Below are 6,935 nucleotides of genomic sequence, written 5' to 3'. Positions count from 1 at the left end.
CTTCTTTGTTTTGAAAATGAATCTATGCCTAATATGTTGGTTTTATGTGGTGATTTCTTATTTTAAAAAAAAATTGAAAGAAATTTTGGAAATTTGAAAATATAATTTCATGAAAATATAATTTTTACAAAGTGACATAAAGTGTTAAGGGTGTCTTCTAGTCAACAAGTCATTTCTTTTCTTTTTCTGGTCTCCCTCTTAGTCCTTTCTAGACTTTTTGTGCTCGTGACACTGAGAAATAGCACTGAAGTGACTGAATTCTTCCTTCTGGGATTTGTATCTTCACTATGTTTCTGGTCATCTATGTGACCTCCATGGTGGGTAATATTGGAATGATCCTACTCATCAAGACAGATTCCAGAGTCCAAACATCCATGTACTTTTTCCTACAGCATTTGGCTTTTGTTGATATCTGTTTTACCTCTGCTGTCACTCCCAAGATGATGCAAAACTTCATAATAGAAAGTAAATCAGTATCATTCAAGGGTTGTGTCATACAATTATTAGTTTACACAACGTTTGTAACCAGTGACTGTTACCTCCTTGCTGTTATGGCAGTGAACCGTTACATGGCCATCTACAACCCACTTTGCTATCCCATCGCCATGTCCCGAAGAGTCTGCATCCAGTTGATAGCTGGTTCATACATCATGGGCTCCACAACTGCATCTGTGCACACAGGTTTTACGTTTTCACTGGTCTTCTGCAAGGGTAATACCATCAGTCACTTTTTCTGCGACGTTCCTCCAGTTCTTGCCCTCTCCTGTTCCAACACTGACATCAACATCATGCTGATTCTTGTCTTTGTGGGATTTAAACTGACATTCACTGTGTCAGCCATCATCATTTCCTACATGTTTTTCCTGGCTGCCTTCCTGAGGATCTCTTCCAATGCAGGAAAGAAAAAAGCCTTCTCTGCCTGTGCCTCCCGCCTGACAGCAGTCACCATTTTCTATGGAAAGCTCTCTTACATGTACTTAACAGTCTTATTTGCATAATTCCCATGAAAATAGGAAAGTGGCCTCTGTATTTTATGGCATTGTGATTCCCATGTTGAATCCCCTGATCTATAGTTTGAGAAATAAGGAGGTAAAAGAAGCTGTGAAAGTCATATGGAAAAAATTCTTTTTCAGATTGAATCCAAAGTGTTAAAATTCAGCACATCAAAGCATCCAGTATAGCTGTTTGACCACTATTTAATATTTCTGAAATAGACAACTTCTTCACATCTTGGTTGTGGTTGTGGTTTAGTTGCTAAGTCATGTCCAACTCTTGCGACCCCATGGACTGTATCCCACCAGGCTCCTTCTGTCCATAGGATTTTCTAGTCAAAAATACTGGAGTGGTTTGCCATTTCCTTCTCCAGGGGATCTTCTCGACCCAGGAATTGAACCCAGGTGTCCTGCACTGCAAGCAGATTCTTTACTGACTGAGCGACCCTTTACTGGGTCGCTTTTTACTGACTTCCCTTTACTGGGAAGCCCCAATGCTACCTCCAGTAGATAATTTCTTTGAATGCAGGAAATTCAGCAACATATCATAGGGCTTATTTTCCCTTGGTTTTAGTTTGAGGACCATATCCCATACTACATGAAAAGGGGCTTTTTATAGTATAATCTCTCATTTTGAGATTATAAGATATAAAGTGTGTATAGACTTGACAAAATACATAGTTATTTCAAATATATTTCAGATACATTCTTAAAGAGTAGAAAACCCCAGTTTTGCATTTGTGCTGCTAAGTGCTTGGTTGTGCCCAATCCTTTGAGAGCCCATGGACTGCATCCTGCCAGACTCCTCTGTCCATGAAACTTTCCAAACAGCAGTACTGGATGAGGTTGCCATTTCCTATTCTAGGGGATCTTCACAACCCAGGGATCAAACCTGTATCTCTGTGTCTCCTGCATTAGCCGGCAGATTCTTTACCACTGTGCCACCTGGGAAGTTCAACCAATATTAAAATTTAGGTTCATAATTTCCCATTCATTTAAACACATTCCCTAAATTTTCTACAACGAGGCTTCTCATTTGTTCTGTTCCAATTATTGCATAACCTGAAATGTAAAATAACTGTACTCCTTTGAAAAGTGCCTTATGACTCAGGCTATTGTTTTTCTTCCATTCCTTAGCTGTGTCTCGCTTTGCCACCACATGGACTGCAGCACGCCATGCTTCCTTGTCCTTTCCCATCTCCTCCTGCCCTCAGTCGTTCCCAGCATCAGGATCTCTTCCAATGAGTTGGCTTCTCCCATCAGGTGGCCAAAGTATTGGAGCTTCAGTTTCAGTTTCAACATCAGTCCTTCCAATATTCAGGGTTGATTTTCTACAGAATTGATTGATATGATCTCCTTGCAGTCCAAGGGACTCTCAAGACTCCTCTCCAGCATGACAGTTTGAAAGCATCAATTCTTCGGCGCTCAGCCTTCTTTATAGTCCAACTCTCACATCCATACATGACTACTGGAAAAACCATAGCTTTGAACATATGGAACTTTGTCTGCAAAGTGATATCTCTGCTTTTTAATATGCTATCTAGGTTTCTCATAGTTTTCTTTCCAAAGAGCAAGTGTCTTTTTGTATATCTTACTTCCATAGCAATAGAAAACCTGGAATGTAGATGGATCTAAAATGACAGTGGTCATTCATTTATTTAAATGAGAAAATGAAAAGGCCAAGAGTGCTTTTAATCAGGAAGACAGACTGTTGGCAAAAAACCCTCAGATGACTCTAAAAACGCCATGTTAGCTAGATAAAAGAGCAGATTTCACATAAAATAATACCAGCCAGTCTAATGAACTGGCCAGAAAAATGTGAGTGAGTGAGTGAGTGAGTGAGTGAGTGAGTGAAGTCGCTCAGTCGTGTCCAATTCTTTTGTGATTCCATGGACTGTAGCCTACAAGGCTTCTCTGTCCATGGAATTTTCCAGGTGAGAGTAGTGGAGTGGGTTGTCATTTCCTTCTCCAGGAGATCTTCCTGACCCAGGGATCGAATCTAGGTCTCCTGCATTGTAGGCAGATGCTTTACCATCTGAGCTACCAGGGAAGAAAAATGTACTTACTGTTAAATGACACAAGAACTACTGGGCAAAAAAAAGAAAATATATCTTTTCAAATACACTTTCCTACCTAAATTCTAAGAGAAGAGTAAAGGTAACATGAAGTCAGTGGAGCAGAACCAGACTCTGCCCAGCAAAGGAAGTAACCTTCTCTGCAGGGCAGGCCCATGTTTCTTCAAAGGTCAGGGACAGTAACTGAGAATCATGGAACACAGACAAAGGATGTCCTGAGACCTTGGAGGGAAAGTTGGAGATTAATGCACAGAGTTGTGACTATAGTTAAAATACAGTACCATATCCTTGAAATTTGCTTAAAAGATTTTAAGCGTTGTCACCACAGGAAGGAAGAAGGGAAAGAGGGAAAAAAGGAACAGAGGGAGTAAAGGAGGAAGGGACAAACAGGAAGGAATGAAAGAAAAAAAGAAAAGAAATATGTGAGTGATAGATCTATTAATGAGCTTAATTATTGTGATCATGTCACAACCTGTATCAAAATGCAAATTACATACCTTAAATGTATAGAAATTTTGTCAATTATATCACAATAAAGCTGATAGGAGGGAGATGATAAAGCAAAGAAAAATTTAGTGTACATTATTAAGTCTATGTGGCCAAATAAGAAATAACACTCAAAATGCAGTCACACAGTGCTCTACTTTCAATACTGAGGTGAAAGAAACCCCAAAATGAAATAAACTCCATGGCAAATAAACAAAAGCAGCAAAATCTCTGAGGTTTATGTGAAGAAGAAAACAGTTGACATCAGTTCTGACATACGAAGAGTTAGCAGTCATTAGCCCTTGTCCAAGAAACAGCCTTCCTTTCTGACATTACACAGACCACTAATGGTCCGATGTCACATAATCATGTAATTTTCATAAATATGAGCTTTATTTTTTAAATATAAATTTATTTATTTTAATTGAAGGCTAATTACTTTACAATATTGTAGCGGTTTTTGCCATACATTGGCATGAATCAGCCATGGGTGTACATATGTTCCCCATCCTGAACCCCCCTCCCACCTCCCTTCCCATTCCATCCCTCAGGGTCATCCCAGTACACCAGTCCCGAGCACCTTGTCTCATGTATCGAACCTGGACTGGCAGTTTATTTCACATATGATAATATACATGTTTCAATGCTATTCTCTCAAATCATCCCACCCTCACCTTCTCCCACAGAGTCCAAAAGACTGTTCTACACATCTGTGTCTCTTTTGCTGTCTCGAATATAGGGTTATTGTTACCATCTTTCTAAATTCCATATATATGCGTTAGTATACTATATTGGTGATTTTCTTTCTGGCTTACTTCACTCTGTATAATAGGCTCTAGTTTCATCCACCTGATTGGAACTGATTCAAATGCATTATTTTTAATGGCTGAGTAATATTCCATTGTGTATATGTACCACAGCTTTCTTATCCATCTGCTGATGGACATCTAGGTTGCTTCCATGTCCTGGCTATTATAAACAGTGCTGTGATGAACATTGGGGTACACGTGTCTCTTTCCATCCTGGTTTCCTCTGTGTGTATGCCCAGCAGTGAGATTGCTGGGTCATATGGCAGTTCTACTTCCAGTGGTTCTAGACTAGACTAAGGGAAGCAAAAAATATAAACCTTACTCTTGAATAAATCGGTATTTTGTGCACTCATTTATACATTTTCATACAATTTTAAACATTCACATTTAAACATTTACTAGTATAGAATCATGGGACACCCATAATTGAATCAGATAGTCTCTAGCAAGAGATTTAGGAGCACTGAGATAGCTCAAAAGAAAGAAAGAAAATAATACCATGATTAACCTGCTCACCTTCTTTCGAAAGCAATTGGAGGACTAGAACCAGGACTGATTCCCAGCCTAGCATAGCAGCCTGGGAACCTGAGAGAACCACCTGGAAGGGTAGTTAGAGGTCAAAATGGGATGAAGATTAAGCACATGTCCATGAAGCAAAAGACTAAAGCTCAGTCATCAAGGGGACACCCTCATAAAAAGTGAAATCACTCAAGAATAAAAGTGAATGAAAGTTTGGTACACACAACAACTTCGATTAGTTTCCAGGGAATTATGCTGAGTGAAAAAGCCAAACCACAGAGTTGTACACTGTGTAGTTCCAGTTCTATAACATATTTGAAATGACAGAGATGTAGTAATAGAGGACAGATTAATGGGTACCAGGATTAGGAATGAGTGAAGAAGCGGGTGGGGTGAGGTTAGGTCGTGCTGTAAAGGGAACACATGGGATTCTTGTTTGTGCTGCTCAGTGCCTTGACTGTGATGGTGGGTACAGGATCGCTGTGGATCATACATTTTTTTTAGAAATTATTACAAATTCATACACACAAATGAGTACAGGGCAGATTGGGGATATCTGGATAAAATCAGTGGAATGCATCAATGTCAATAATCTGGTTGTGATTTTTTTTTTACAGTTTTGCAAAATATTACCATTAGGGGTATATTAGTTTGCTGTCACTACTACAACAAATTACCATAATTTTAGTGGCTTTTAACACAAAGTCAAAGCTATGGTTTTGCCAGTGGTCATGTATGGATGTGAGAGTTGGACCATAAAGAAAGCTGAGCGCTGAAGAATTGATGCTTTTGAATTGTGGCGTTGGAGAAGACTCTTGAGAGTCCCATGGACTGCAAGGAGATCCTAAAGGAAATCAGTCCTGAACATTCATTGGAAGGACTGATGCTGAAGCTAAAACTCCAATACTTTGGCTACCTGATCCAAAGAAGTGACTCATTGGAAAAGATCCTGCAGATGCTGGGAAATATTGAAGGCAGGAGAATGGGATAACAGAGGATAAAATGGTTGGATGGCATCACCAACTGAATGGACATGAGTCTGAGTAAGCTCCGGGAAGCCTGGCGTACTGCAGCCCATGTCACAAAAAGTTGGACACAACTGAGCAACTGGACTGGACTGAAAACAACACAAATATATTACAGTCCTGGAAGTGAGCAATTCAAAAGAAATCTCCAGATCAAGTGTCAGTGGGGCTATATTCTTTTCTAGATAAACTAGGGAACAATTCATTTCCTTAATTTCATCAACTTTTAGAAGCCACCTCTTAATCAAGAAGCTACAGACTGACTAAATCTAGCTTTCTTCTTTCACTGATTAAAGGTTTAACCCTAGCAACCTCAAAGCCAAACACTACTCAAAACCTCTTATTCCACGATTGTTAACTGAAATATTTCAATGGTGCAAAGTGTAATTGGAAGAAAGGATGCTATTATCCAGGGCTAAGTTTTTTAAATATACCTGGTTTTCAGGGGAAATAAATGGAAGAAGGGGTCAAGAGTCATTGCTTTCTCCAAATTAAAAAAGAAAAAAAATGCTCAAAGTGGTAACATAAGACATTTAAATAGTGAAAGTGAAGTGAAAGTGTTAGTCGCTCAGTCATGTGGGACTCTGCAACCTCCCTGACTAGCCCATCAGGCTCCTCTGTTCATGGGGGTTCTCCAGGCAGGAATACTGGACTCAGTTGCCATTCCCTTCCCCAGGAGATTTTCTCAAACCATGTATTGAACCCGTGTCTCCCGCATTGGTGTGTGGTTTCTTAACCACTGACCTAACTCTTATTTATCATGATAGACGCGTACGCCCTTAAACTTACATTAGCGTTGGATTTCTTTTTTCATGTAGCCATGCTTTTTGCTGATTAGGGTGACATAATCTGCAAAATTTGCTGCAAATTTGCTGATTATGGTGACAAAAATGATTAAAGTCAGTTTTCTAGACCTGAACGCAGTTTTTTAGACATAGTAAAAATTGTTTAACCTGATTCATAATGGGAAAAATTTTTAAGGAGTTGTTCTATAACAAGACAACACACACACAAAAGTCCACAGTGACA

At 39.4% G+C, this 6,935-nt stretch overlaps 1 pseudogene; it reads left to right on the top strand.

Moving 5' to 3' along the window:
• The first annotated feature begins 284 nt into the window (after positions 1 to 284).
• On the top strand, positions 285 to 1,152 carry LOC122449357 (annotated as a pseudogene).
• Positions 1,153 to 6,935: the final 5,783 nt, after the last annotated feature.

This window comes from Cervus canadensis, chromosome 11 (assembly GCF_019320065.1).
Source record: "Cervus canadensis isolate Bull #8, Minnesota chromosome 11, ASM1932006v1, whole genome shotgun sequence".
NCBI lineage: Eukaryota > Metazoa > Chordata > Mammalia > Artiodactyla > Cervidae > Cervus > Cervus canadensis.
This window is presented reverse-complemented; position numbering and strand designations above follow the sequence as displayed.